Source organism: Esox lucius, chromosome 16 (assembly GCF_011004845.1).
Source record: "Esox lucius isolate fEsoLuc1 chromosome 16, fEsoLuc1.pri, whole genome shotgun sequence".
Classification (NCBI taxonomy): Eukaryota; Metazoa; Chordata; class Actinopteri; order Esociformes; family Esocidae; genus Esox; species Esox lucius.
Window position 1 is genome coordinate 21,774,179 of NC_047584.1, and position 15,406 is coordinate 21,789,584.

General features: G+C 41.5%; 1 protein-coding gene across 7 annotated transcripts in view; it reads right to left on the reverse strand.

The window, feature by feature from the left end:
* Positions 1-14,135, reverse strand: part of map2 (microtubule-associated protein 2) — an 80,245-nt gene extending 66,110 nt beyond the window's left edge. For all 7 annotated transcript variants that reach the window (XM_034297661.1, XM_034297659.1, XM_034297658.1 and 4 more), the window contains exon 1: positions 14,068-14,135. The gene's annotated coding sequence lies outside the window, so the exon portion shown is untranslated. The remainder of the gene's footprint in view (positions 1-14,067) is intronic.
* Between the last annotated feature and the right edge of the window lie 1,271 nt (positions 14,136-15,406).

Genomic DNA, 15,406 nt, shown 5'->3' on the forward strand with positions numbered 1-15,406 from the left:
CACACGCGAGAACGAGTAGGGAAGCGCACAAACACGCCCACTCACAGACATAACTGCCACACGCTCACACATGGAAATCACACGTTTTGATATTGCCCATTCACTGTCAATCACTGTACCAGTCCTGAGAGCAGAGGCTCTCTCTCCATTGAGGGCCATTGTAGAACCCACGTTGTGTGGGTATATCCATGCTCTCGTGGTCATTTTCGCTAGATGGGAAAGTCAACCCACCATGGCATTGTGACTGTGAGTGGGTGGCCTTCAGGTAGAGAAGAGGTTAACACACACACACACAGTCCTCTGCTTATACAGGAAGTATACAAAACACCTACGTACTGTAAAACCACAGGTCCTACAGTGTGTTTACATTGGAGTGTCTAGATACTGGGGCTTTTTATATTCCTGCCTAAACGGGTGCATGAGCATGTGCTAGACGCAGCTATCAGCAACAAATATTCATATCCCCATACCTAGGGAGCAATAAAGACAGTACGATTACCATTAAAGTGCTGCCCCGTAGCACAAAGCCATCTGCTTCTGATGAGATGGTAAATAGCTAAGAGCTCTGTAGGGGTTGACAGGAAGAGAGAAATCCACCTTTCGTGAAATATCACAATCACATTAAAATGTATTCCAGCTCCAATCCTAATGTCAGAATTCCAAAACAATTATTGTGTACTAAATTACAGACAACTTAAATCCTAAATATCAGTTTCTGATTAAGTGGAGACACAGAAATGTGATGATGGTGATGTAAATATCTAACATCACCATCATCACATTCCACGCTCTCTCCTCCTCTGACCCTCAGTCCTGTAACTCCAGTCGTTTTAATATGGCACACTTCATTAGAACAATATCGACCAGAGAACCCTCTGACAGACAGACAGTCAGACAGACAGTCTGTCTGTCTGTCTGACTGTCTGTCTGTCTGTCTGCGTGTCTGTCATAGGTTGTGACCTCTTGATCGATCCGTGGAATTGTCAAACTGTCTGCTGCTATTTGCTTGCTTCAGTAGAAAGCCTTGCTACTTTGGATGGTCGTGGGCAGCGAATCGAGAAGCCGCCCGCTGTCGCTAAAACTCTGTTTCCACGGCAACACCAAGCCTCAGTCAGTCTCCATGGTGACCAATAACAGCACTGTTATAGTGGAGAAGGGCTTCATAGAGCAGATGAAAATATTGGACTAAAATGGCCGATTCAAGGGGGCTCCAGATGTGTGCCATGATAGGCCCTGGTCAACAGAAACACCCTGATTTGCTAAATACATTATGTGTATAGCTTTCATTAGTTACTTGGTACATCTAGTGGCAATGAGATGTTTGAGAACAGTATAATGCAACTATTTAGTTTACAGTTTGGAAGTGGTTCGATGTGGTCAGCATTGTCCTATTAGTCTCAACTCCGTAGATACCAGCATGCCATCAGAACCAGACCACACCGTAGGGCTGCAGGGTAATTACCCACTAACTGTCATATCAGGAAATCCAGGGTCTACTGTCAGAACCCAAAACCCCATCTCCAATATACTAGCCAATCTGTCACAAGGGTCTAGCCACGGGCAAGCCTGAGAAAGTGAACTCTGTGTAAACAAAATGAGATGATGCTTTTGGAATTATGGAAGAGAGTCAGTGATCTGAAGATCTGTCCTTTGTCCCTACCATCAACAGGATTTGATCAAACGATGCCAGCAAAACAAAAGGACATGCTGGATTCGGTAATGTTGACCCTGCTGGCCATGTCTCCATCACTGTCACCCACGCAGAGTCCAAACACACGTAACACCACACAAAGAACTGTATGTTTCCACCATACATATCTGCTATGGTGGGCAACACAAATTACAGACTTTCATTAGCCAGAAATCTCCATTTAACTGAATAAACCAAGACAAATAAAGCTATGGAAAAGAGACAGACAAGCTGAGGAAATCAAGGGAATATCATTGAGAGAGACGGAAAGAAAAAGATAGAAAGACCCCTTAACAAAACTAGCCAACAAGACTGACATTACGGCAAAGGGTCCGGCCCCCAAAGGGCAACATTTTGACTGCTGGAGTTGAATAATAAGAACGCACACATCAAATATTGGCGGTGCGAGTTTGAAGGTCAGAGATGGAAAGCTATCAAGCATTTCAGCTGAATACTAGCATAAACGACTGTAAACACAGGAAAACCTTAACCACATAAGAAATTAATGATCATAGCCTGGTGATTGAAACAGGACAGAGTTTAAAAAAACATGGTTGGGCAGAGAGGATAGACTATTTAAGCTCTATGGGTCCACAGAGACCTTTTCTAATCAACTGCCCCAAATATATATATATATATATATATATATATATATATATATATATATTAATAAGATTAATTATTTGCTACATTTAACATTTCAGTAAAACATTCACAGATTTTACATTTCTTTTTTTGGTATTCATTACTTGTATTTGCCTTTTGTGTATTCACATGTCTTTGTGTGTTCGTGTATTTATTAATATTGTTGATTTATATCAAATATTATTGCAGTATGTTTTTTTGAACTTATATCCGAGCTGTAGAGATATGGAGAGGGGAAAACAAAGAGAGAAAAAAAAAGATTCCAAGAAACAAAAACATCTCAGTAACCATTTGGAAGTCAGATTAGCAATCTCCATTCCACTTTGATTAGTCATTCCGTGCCATTGAATAATTTTTCTTTTAGAGAGACAACTAGAAAAGACAGGAGTGAGAAGGAAAAACTACATTCCAAGGAAGACAAGCATCCCAGTAACAATTTGGAAGCGAAAGTAGGGGTCTTCTCTCCACACATACTGTGAGGGATGTTAACTCCTTCTAGCAGACAGGTGAAATGACCACATCAAACCACAGAAAGACTGGGCAACAAATCCACACACCCTTGCACACAAACGTTCACAGACTCAGACATGCACAGACACACACACGCCTGCCTGTTTTTATCAGGACTAAGCTGTAAGCCTTTAAAATGTTCTAACATGAATCCCCATTGGCAAAATAATGGTCAATTTGAGTCTCTTGTTTCTCTGAAAACCCAATCAAATGGTGAAAACGACAGCTAGTCTTCGTTCTCAAGACAGAAATGAGGTGATCAGAGACCGGAAAAGTACTCTAAAGGGAATCTCTTCTCAGCAGGTCAACACAATAGCTGGGTTCCACTGCTCCAGTTGGATGCTTCTTACCCTCTGCATGCTTCTCATCACCAGGTCATGGCTATCAGCACATCCCAGCCCTCTAGCAGTATTAACCTCTGCTTGGTGTCATCTTACTCTACCCTTGCAGACAGATTTTGCCTAAAGTTGCGCTCTGCCTACCGCTGCGCTCAGCCTAACTCTGCGCTTAGACTCAGTCAGCTCTTTTTACCATTGGGTCATGTCAAACCATCTCTTCCTTTCAGCAACAATTTACCTCAGCTTTGTAAACAGCATTTCTGTTAAACAGCTCTGTTGTTTTAACACAAGAACAGTTAATAGACTGGGTGCAGTCAAGGGGTCTCCTGTGGAGTCACAATACCTTTCTGTTTCAATCTGTATTCTGGAAACATTCAACAAGCACACACATGCAACATACACACAGACACACACCACTTTCTCTCTGATCCAGGGCTCTGCAGCCTTATGGTTTTGTTTCACTTCCAAGGCTATCCCAGTATGCATTGTCAGCGCTGACTATATATAGGAAGCAAACTGTGGCTGCCAGGATACACACACTTCTCTTCTTTTCCAAGGATTTTTCCTTCCCCGCCTTTAGAAGTGCTCCATTATTCTCTTCAGCTGAAAACAAGAGAAAGACACTTCCATTTGTGAGTGTTTCTGTGTGCATCTGGTTGAGTCTGTGTGTGTTCCGATGAAGACTAGGGAAAGGCACATAAACACATGGCTGTGGTCAGCCACCATAGAGAACACTGCACCCTGTCTCTGTTTAAAGTAACACTACCCTTTCCTCTGCTCATCCAGCCCTGTCTCTCTTTCAAGAAACAAGGCCCTCCTCCTCAGCTTGTTCTGCCCTGTCTCCATTTCAAAGTAACACTGCCATCTCTTCTCCTCCTCCAGTCTTTCTATTAATCCTTTTATTTCTTCTTAAAGAGAGGAATCCCATCTAAGCCAGTGGTTTAATCCATCTAATAACTACTGTATTGTGTTGGGGCTGAGGTTCCTTACCATGGCCTTTCAGAGGAGGGAAGCTGGGCTATTGCAGCATGTTTAAACCACATGGAATATTACTGCTCAAATGGTGAGGAGGCCCAAAATAGAGTGGAATGGATACAAGTCTGGATAATCTCATAGAGAAAGAGGGCCTCTGGGTTTCATCACAATAGCTGGGTTGTGATGCGGGTGGGGGTATACAGTCAAGTAATCAGGAGAAAGTAATGTAAACTCAGTTTACCACTTTTACCCATGATGCACCTGGTATTTTTTTCAATGTATTCACCTATTTTGTGAGGGAAGAGTTTGACCCCTGGTGGGTTAGGGTCTTTCTTTCTGTCTCTATGTTTCCAGACATGAATCCTGTTGAAAACTTGTGGTTTGAATTGAAAATAACAGTCTATAAGCACTCTCAAGGATCTGGAAAGATTCTTTACATAGGAATACTGGCACAAAGAGTATGTACAAAGGAATACTGGCACAAAGTGTCTGTACAAAGGAATATTGGCATAAAGGTTCTGTACAGAGGAATATTGCCATAAAAGTTCTGTATGGAGAAATACCTATCTGTGGTACAGTGGCCCTATAACCCATTCATCAATTAATTAATGTGAGAGTAAACAAATAAATATTACCTACAACAACCGTGGGAAAAACGGTGGCCAAGAGAGTTGGGCCAGTATACAAAAGGCTAGGTTGACAATCTGCCTGCCTGTTCTTGAGCAATGCAGTTAAGCCAAATTGGTCCCAGGTTGTTGCTGAAATATTTATTTTTCTTCAATGCTTTATTTTAACAGGGAAAATGGACTGAGACCTGGATCTCTTTTAAGGCTGTGCCCTGTGCTGACATGTTTACATGTAATGCTGCACTAACAAAATATATATAAAAAGAAAATTTTAAGAAATACAAAACAAAGACCTACAACTCAACAGAAACAATTGCAGACAGCACCATATTGAATCCTTAATTTTTTTAAATTGGCAAATGACACCAGAGTGTGTAACTTAATTTGGATCTGCAGTTTGTTCCATAGGTAAAGCGCGAATGAACTGAAGGTAGTCCTACCCAACTCTGTGGAGACCGCTGGAGTCCCTAATGTAATCCACATCTGTGATCTGGTTTTGAAATGTGTTAGTCTAGTGGAAATTAAAGAGGATGTAAATGGAGGTAATAAAAAAAAAAGCTAGCAAGATAGCATGTTGCTCTCACCTGTTGATATAGTACATGTTGAGGAGTTCTGGTGTGCACAATGGTAAATAGCATCCAGTGGTTTTAATGTGGTTGCTGAAGCATGCATATAGATAATATCACCATAATCTAAGACGGACCATAATCTGAGATGGAAAATAAGAAAGTGTTCTTAGTAATGTGCAAAGCTACGGTTCAGTTTGTAAGACTTCCAACTCCATACACACATGTGGTTCCACACAGTGGACCAGGGTTCAATACCTGTCTCCACCCTTCCTTTCTGTTTCTCCCTCTAATTCCTTTTGTCAATAAAAGCCATTAAAAAACAAAACAAAACCTAAGAAAGTCTTCTTAGTCATACCTAACTGGTAGAATTAACAATAACATATACATTTCTTTGCTGTTCATTTTTGTTCTCTTTTAACAGTTCTATCTTCCCTTGGAGCATCAACAACTTAGAGAATGGAGAATAATAAACAGATGATTGATTAATGTTCTACAGTTCTAAGAGAATGGAGAATAATAAACAAATGACTGATTAAAGTTCTACAGTTCTAAGAGAAGGGAGAATAATAATCAAATGACTGATTAAAGTTCTACAGTTCTAAGAGAATGGAGAATAATAAACAGATGATTGATTAAAGTTATAAAGTTCTAAGAAAATGGAGAATAATAAACAAATGACTGATTAAAGTTCAAAAGTTTTAAGAAAATGGAGAATAATAAACAGATTACTGATTAAGGTTCTACAGTTCTAAGAGAATGGAGAATAATAAACAGATGATTGATTAAAGTTCTACAGTTCTAAGAGAATGGAGAATAATAAACAGATGATTGATTAAAGTTCTACAGTTCTGCCGTTTGGAGCAGTTCTCAAGGGACCAGGAGAGAGGATACACACAAACATCAATGAGCTAAATATTAGGAGATGTTAGGAAGACTGAGTGAAAGAACCAGTATATTGGGCAATATTACTACAGTATACGTATGTGCAGGGGGCATCCTAAATTATTTCTGATATTACCTCTGCTTGTGTGGTGCATTACTATAGGTAAGAAGGAAGTAGAGGGTTATTTGGGAACCAGCCTCACTACATTATTGTAGTATCTTGGGGTTTTGTTAGTATGTCAACCTGTATTAGACAAACGTAGAGGGCGATACGGCATTGGGGATTATTTGGTGTTACCGGCGAGTGCAGTCATTAAGAAGTTTAAGTAGCTATATTAATGGTTGATTCGGTATGCTATGCACTTCTTACCCGGAACGGTGAACTAAAGCTGAAGTCTACAAAGAACAATGCCTGGCGAGTTAAACGTGCAAGTTACTACAAGTTTTATGAACACATAACAAACAAGCACCTGCAGACGCCAACATCTGGACACACACACACACACACACACTCTTACCATATAACTGGTCACAGACAAATACACAATTACACACTCATAGCATCCTGCCATATCACTGACAGGCGTAGCTTAGTACACCCAATTAAACACCAGAGGGATTCAACTATGCTCAACTAAGCAATGTATGTAGTATACTCTAGACATCTCAGTCAAAATGTTTTTTTTAACGAAACCACTGTTGGTTATAAATAAGACATACCACTAGGAGATACTTTCATCAAAACCGACAGTACAGTGAGTGCATGCATGTAGATGTATCCTCAGGGACGCATTTCCCATCACCACATGGCATCTGTCTGTATCACTGTAAGACTGTGGGTTGGTGGGACCTGTCCCCTCTCTGTAGGAGAGGGAGGCACCATCACATGGGCCCTCTGGCTCTGTAATGACACACTATTAGCCCCCCCGCCACCCACACACACACACACACACTCACAAGGCTGTTGTGTCCCCTCCAATCATCCCTCCTGGCAACACACATCCCCTCACCCCCAGAAAAAAAAAGCTAACACTAAGGGGAAAAGAGGAGAAGAAGAAGGGAGGGAGAACAGAGATTAGGTGCCATTGAAAGAGAGAGATGAAAAGAGATGAAAAGGAGAGGGAGAAATAGAGAGAGATTAAGCGCATGTGCGTTTATCTCAGTGTAATAAACAGTACAAAATAAAAGCATGAATCATCTGTATGGGCCTCCTCCGTACCCCCAGGCCGGGCCTACACACTCTGCTGACGCCATTTCTCTTCATCCCATTCAGATACATACCCATAAGACACAGGATATCAAAGTGTGTCCACTGTCTCCTGAATAAATATACCCCATTTGCATTTTTGTAAATTTTATTGCGTTTGTTTGTTTTTTACACAGATTTTCAAAATAAATACAGGGGAACCTGAGTAACTGAACATTTAGATACTTATTTAATGTACAGAATTATGCAGCACTCAATGCGTCAGTGAGCCACTATGTGAAAAATAATTGCCACACAAATTTTTCTTTTAAGCTGAAGCAGCGCTGAATCCGTAGCGATATGAGACATGATCAATCAGTTATTGTGTGCAAGGGGACATCACTTTTTAACACAACTAATTTGGGTGTTGCAACTTGGAAATTGGCGCTAAAGTTGAGTTAGAAAATAAGGAAAAAATACAGAAAATCTTAATGCAGGAGACTACTTAATCACAACCTTTTACAATTAAATATGCAAATATACACAAACACCACACTTACACTCACAGCCAACCAGGCTACCATCAACACGCAATGCAGAGATGAAGTATTACTGTGTTCTCTTCATCTGTCCGTTAACAGCCATTATCCATACAGGCCCTAACCATTAAACCTGCCCTGATGGCTCATCTCCCTTTGAGCCTGTGTGTGCACGTGTGTGCATGCATGTGCATGTATTTAAAGTAACACCCTTGTTAAAGATAAAATGTATTACCACAAAACAGCTATACTTAATTGTCTAAAAATACACAAATTAGAGTCAGACTAATACAATTGCTTAGGCGTTCTGTAAAAACAAAAGAAAAAAAGAAGGCAAATAAATTGTTAATTGGCCACAAAAGTAAGGTTTTGTAAAGGCCATCTTTTACTCTATGAGCTTGAAACCCATTGAAAACCTCAGATTTGAATAAAAGAGTACACTCCCTAAAAGCCAATGAGTTTATCAAGGATGGGGATGGTGGAGGAACGACCCCTCATGAACTTTCAGCCAATATGTTATCTCAAATTACTTTCAGCAAAAACTACAGCTCTGTTTTAGAAAGATGTTTTTACATTTGGTTCACCTTTATCAATGGAACACACTTCAGTGACTGGTGCTAACTGTACATGCCTGAATCTCCAAACAAAAAGGGAGGAAAATGCATATAATATAGTCTGCCAGAGTGGAAGTAACCATGACAGCAGTCCACAGTACAGGAATGAAGGGGATGTGGTAAATGGCCAATGTACAATGACTGAGGGCTGTTGTTACACACCGCTCAGTGTTACATACCACAGCTTAGTTTTCAAAACTATCAGATTTTAGTTGGTAGTTTAAGCTTATGTTATAAAAGCAAAATGCACAAAGAGGAATTTTCTAATTGGTTAGTGCATCAGCAGCTTTCTTCTGGTCATATCAGCTATTGCAGACGTTAGAGAGCTGTTAACCAGGGATTTTAACCCCACCAATTAGTAGTAGTTTGACTCATGCACACATGCACTCACACACATGCATACACACTAACACACGCAAAGGCACACAAATAGCCACACGTTATACTATTTTTATTCCCCAAAACTTAACTTTAGCCCTAAATCTAACCCTAACGCCACACCCCCATTATGACCCTAACACCAACTGTAACTTTTACCGACATTTGACTTAAACCTAACTCCCTAAACTGTGTTATGCTTTTGAACAAAGCCCTGGTCCAAAGTACCGCTCCAAACAGGGAATAGGTTGCTGACTGTACATCTCTCTAAAACAAACAACAACAAACAAGTGTTTACCTGCTTCAAGAGTTGAGGAATGTCAGTACCAAGGCAAGCAGATGAACTCAATAGAACTGAAAAAAGCAACCAAAGCCTTTCACTCTTAGCAAGATGACTCAAGTTAGAGTGACTGATAAAAACATCTTCTTGGGTTGATCAAAACAACTCCTACCTGAAGGTGCAGAATTATGCACAGTCACAACTGGCACCATATTGCTTCTAAAGTGACTACCAATGGACCCTGGTCAAAAGTAATGTACTATATAGGAAACAGGGTCATTTAGAGCAGGCCCACTGAGTAGTTGCTGGCAGGGTGGGTGGGTTGGCAGCGCAGCCCACAGGGTAGGACAAGGAGGGAGCTGTTGTGGGGGGGCTTAGTCTTATGAGTGTCAGCTGAGAAATGCTGTGGCTTTGGATGGTGGGGCCAGGCAAGCCGGGCCACACTGCAGAAACCAGTCCTATACATTAAACCAGCCAGGGAACTACCACACCGGGTGGTATAGCAGAACCATGGACCCAAGGAAAAACAAACATTATAGGCAAACGGCACAGTCATGGTCTGGCATAGCCCCTCACTTCCCCCCTCAGTCCTTACCCATCCAGGTTGATCGTGATCCTTTTCAGCTTTACCCATCAATCTCTCTTGTCCACTCCTCCAGCCTGGTAATGGTGCTTTACCCTCAATCTCTACTCTGCAAGAACGTTGCCCGGCTACCCAAATGTCTGGCTTTGAACGTCCATGGACGTCAGTTTCTGTACGATGTTCGGACGGCAAAAAGGCCAGGGAAACCAATGCGTTCCGTCTAATTGGTCAGAGAAACCGATGTGCCCCGTCTGATTGGTCCATGAAACCAATGTGATCTGTCTGATTGGTCCTAGAAACCGATGGGCTGTGCCAGAGCCGGAACACATGGGAGAATGGGGTGGGGTTGTCCCGGTGCTGATGCTCCACAACGGCGCCTGTCTCCTAGATGGCGACCAGCCACTGCTCGGCTGACTGACATCCAGAGGAGCTGTGTCCTTCCTGTGGCTGTGTGTGTAGTAAATGTCCTTGAGGGCACACAGCATTCAGCCAGCAGACTGCCGTTAGTGAGGGACCTCTGGGACATGTCACAGATCTTCAGGCGCCTGGGGTTACAGAACGTCGTTGCAATTTGTTCACTGTGACGACTGTGGCGACAATTCAAAGGACTGGTGGGACAAGCACGCTGAAGAACTTGAGGCTTTGGCCTTCTCTACTGCGACCATGTCAATGGGCACGGGCCCTGTTCTTCCTCCTGAAGATAGTTCAGAGGACAGGGATGGCCATTGGACCTTAAAACTATGACATGCGAGTATAAACGTGATAGGCCGAAGTATTTTCAAGGTCAGTGTTGCCAGTTTATTGGTATGTGTATGTTCTATCACGGGTGTAGTGTAGTGCTGCCATTTTCATGTTTCTTTTATGCCAGTGATGGGTTATGAAAGCCCAGCCCTAATGTTACAAATTTAACAAGCAGTCAAACACACACACACACACACACACACACACAATAGTACAACCAACATCTGTTTGTGTATTGTTTACCATAAAAACAGTAAGCCTGACCCTTACTTGAATAAGGATTAATAGTTAAACAAGTACACACACAAACCTCAAAAAGACCACAGTAAAAGTAAAGGCATCTTATTTCTATACCATATTATTCGCCCTTTCACCTGACATAATACATTTGAATCAGTACCACTTTGTTAGAAAGTGTCCTAGAGAGAATTCTTTTCATGAATGAAACGGTGTCCCCATTGTTCAACAAGCGCTGGGCTGGGGTCCGGTTAGACAGCGCCTCATTTCTAGCAAGGCTTCTATTGACCGTGGGAATCAGTGGGAGAAAAGTGAAACGTACACAGACGTGAAGGGTGGAGATGGGCATTCATCACCATCATCAAAGCTAACTAGCTAGCACATATAGGACTTTGGTAGCTTCCCAAATGGCTCCAAGTGTGTGTCCCAAATGACTCTTTATTCTATATTTACTCTATATGGTCCCTGGTGCAAAGTGATGCGCTACATAGGATGCAGGAGGCCCTTTGAGATACAGCTGTGTTGTGAGATGAGGTAATGCCATGCAGCAGGTTATGTCACATAGATAGTAATGCTGCAGCAGTTTTACATAACCTGACTGTCTATCAGTCTGTCTCCACCAGTGCTGCAGTCAGCCATTAATGCCACCTGGACAGTCCCGTGGCCTACGTCTGACATCTGTCTGTCTGTCTGAGGTGAATTATGTAATTGTAACTTAATTTGGATAAGTGTCTGTTAAATTGCTTGAATGTAAAAATGTATTATATGCATGACGATTATCATATCTTTGTGATTAAACATCTAAATGGAAACGCTCATCCGGTCTTAAAGTAGGTTGTCTCCCTGGTGAGCATAGAGCCCTATTTTGGACCATTGCCAAAAGGGAATAGGGTGTCATTTGAGACTAAGTCTGTAATCTAGTTTGTCCTTCGACTGAATACAGAGCAACACACGTCTTCAAACCTTCAACAGTTGTTCCTATACGCTACCTCAGTTCTGCTGCCAGCGGTAGAGGCCGCCCTTTCTGAATTTGCCTAAACCTTGTGTAGGAAATAAAACCTGGAATGTTGTTTGAGGCCCTGTTAAGTGTCCATTTTGTCAGGTTGCTTATTATAAATATCACATTTTAGCTGTTTTATTCATTGGAGGTTCACCAGATGATCAAAAGACAAGCCCAGTGTGTCAGTCAACACTCTCGGTCTCCTACCTACCGGCGTCCAACGCAATTGATAAAAAAATGTAACTTGAAAACCAATTAGCTAAGGTGTCTGCGAAATATACCAGAGTTTTAAGGAAATGTACATTATCTGTCTGACTTACCCATGTAGATTAATGGACAACACAAGCACTAGACTGTCTGAATTGCTAACATAATGTGGTTGCTATGCCACTGGCCAGAAGAGAGACTAAGAGAACAGTCAGGTCACTGTGTTAGTTCCATACTACCTCACTTCCTAGCTAGCCTAACCCCCCCCCCACCCCACCCCAATCAACATCCAGATTTTTTATTTGTCCCTGCTCCTAAAAACCCTTCTAAAACATGTGCAGACTCTCACACACACACACACACACACACACACACAATATATTTACTGCATTAAACTTAGTGCCACACAATCGCACACACACACACACACACACACACACACACACACACAATAAATCATATCTGATCAGCTGGACAAAATGTACTGACTGTTTCAGTGGACATCTGTTTAGAATTGGAAGGAAACTTCTCAGGGAGTACCCTTCAGAGTAATGCCTTGTCATACAGGACTGTAAAATGGATGGCAGCTTCGGTGTCACCTCAATACAAGTCACCAGCACTCTAATGATCAAGCTATGAAAGCTCTCGAGCTGCATGCAAAGGACATCCCACTTCTATACCCTTAGCCAAAATGTTACTCAAAAATACTGAGAGGAGAATAACAACGATGTAACAAAGAACATTGATTGTGTCCAAATTACAATGTAATACACTGAGTTTATAACCTCACAGAGGAGTGTGCCATTTAGGATCCAGACAAAATGGCATGTCACAATATGCTTGCCTTGTTATCAAGCAAAATTCAGCAGAACAATGTTTTCTACTGGAGGTTTTATGTTTTACCATTGTAACAACACACACCCGTGTCGAAAGGCTGTGCTTTTGAGATTAAACTGATCAGGAATGAGGACATACAATTAAAAAGGATGCATGTTTAAAAAAAATCCACGGGAATGAACCAGAAAGTACAATCTTATGACTCAGCACCTTCATGTGTCAGACACACTGACAGCCAGACAAGAGGACCGACAATCAGACTGACCGACCAGGCAACATTCTCGCCGAGCACTATCCTTTCTATTGCTTCCACAGTAATTCAATTGCACCGTGTGAGAATTGTCACGACGACCCATAGATCAGCTGTGGCCGACCTGTCAAGCTTTCATCTTTTCTATAGGCTAAAACGATAGGTTATAAGCAGCTTGTGCACAAAGATTGCACCTGTCTCGTTCCATCGATAATGTCATATATCTTAAATGAACAATTGCAACAAGTAAATCACTATAATACTCTATCATAAAAAAAAAAACAGTTTCATTGTTTAATGGAAAAGGAAAAACGGAAGCAAAAAAATCAGATTAATGGTGGTGAGTGACGGGGCTGCTGATGTTTCAGCACCATACGTGCTGGACCTAACCGAAACAGCGCGTCAAATTCACCGGCGTTCGTTTTGCAAACCGACTGGTGATGACACGGACCTCCCGTTTTCGCTACCGTGCGGACAATGCGTTCAGCACACAATTCAGAAATTCTGTAGCCATATTTAATATATAAAGATCGGCTATAGCACTGAGTATATCAATAGTCTATTTTTCTTACAGCCAAGTTATTTATTTAAGTAAGAAATGTAGGCTAATTGATGGGCTCAAAATAGTATTGCCAACACACCGCCTTCCAATTAAACCATTGTTGGTTTTAAATGTATTCGCGAGTCCCTATATTGAAAACAAACAAAAGAAGAAAATGCATTTGAAATAAGCACCAAAATGTCTATTGCCAGTCATTTTTCAGCAGTCCCGACACAGTGGCAATGAACAATGCGTCCTTTCTCTAGATATTCATTGGGGCCGCACACATAATTTCTGGTCATGCATAGACGCACAATTATAAAACTTCTATGAACAGTGAGGTGAATAAATACAACTGTAGAACTATGAGCAAAAAGCCTTACCACGTTCACTTACATGATGTGTTAATTGTTATAAATAAATGGCATATTTAGCCTACCTGTTCGGTGCAGAGGCTTCCCTATAGAACTCGCCGTTGGAACGCAGTGACTGGCAACGGAATCCAAGGGCCACTTACCCCTCCCGCGGCTGAACGACTACCGTAAGTATTTCAACAGCGGCGCTACCGAATTCAGACTGTCCCGCGCATATAGGCATTGCATAACTCAAAACACAGAACTGTAGCCTGTAGGCAATCTTTTAAAGTCTACGAAACCAGGCTCAAATCTTACACACTGAACCAACCATATTGTGTCCATTTGTGAAGTACAAAATCCTATTTCATTCACATCAAGGGTTTCTGCACATGACAAAAAAAGATAACTATACAACTACTTCTGCTTATTAACTACAGGACTAAGCTGCAGAAAGGGCAAAGCAGCATGCATGAAGCTCGTTGCTGTTGCTGACACTCCCATTCTGTTTAGTCAGTGTTCCAAAAATTCTCCAGTAGCCTACGTCCAGATACTGAAACTGCAAATGCCACCAACTCTGAAACCATATTTATTCAATACCCACTGATCACATCCCATTAGGTGCCCAAAACCCACTGTGTTTAATTGTCCAGTATGTGAACTTTGGGTAGATTTTGTGTATTCTTTATATGTTGCCTGCCCCTAGCAGCACCAAGTATGATGAGTATGTGTGAACGTACTTAGTAATTAAAAGGTGATTCTGATAGGGTAATCAAAATGCCTTCGAACAGCACTTAACACCATCAGAATACTGCCAGAGGCACAGTAGAGGACAGACAGAATTGTAGAGGACAATTAGAAGGACGGGAAAATGTAATTGGTAGGTTCTAAACACCTTAAACAAAAAAGGGAGAATATGGTTGCCTGGCAACCCAAACTCATTGCCCCAGGAAAAGGATATACCATGCCAAAGATATTAAACACAATCACTGGTCCTTCTCCACAAGGCATACCGAAGTACCTACCAGACAATATCTGGACAGCAAAAATTTTGTACATGTTAACCTACAGATTGGCCTCAGAAAATTGTCAAACTTTTCAGAGAAAAGTAACATCTAGTAAATAACATCTAGAAAATATGCAGTTGCATTTGAAAACGATTGTTTAAAGAATAAATCAATACATTTTTGTAGAACTCACCTTATTTGGGCATCACCTTAATTGTTGCAATAGGAGTGCCAATATGATACCACGTTGTCCATAAAAGTGCAGGAGTTTTATACATGACGCTCAACCTAGGGATTTGACTATCCCCCCCAAAAAAAACACTTCTTACCCCAGAAAAATAGGAGCATTTGTCTCTGCAAAAATGCATTATTCACTTCCCAGGGCTAAATAACCCAGCAGGCCTCCCAAGTGCTGAGG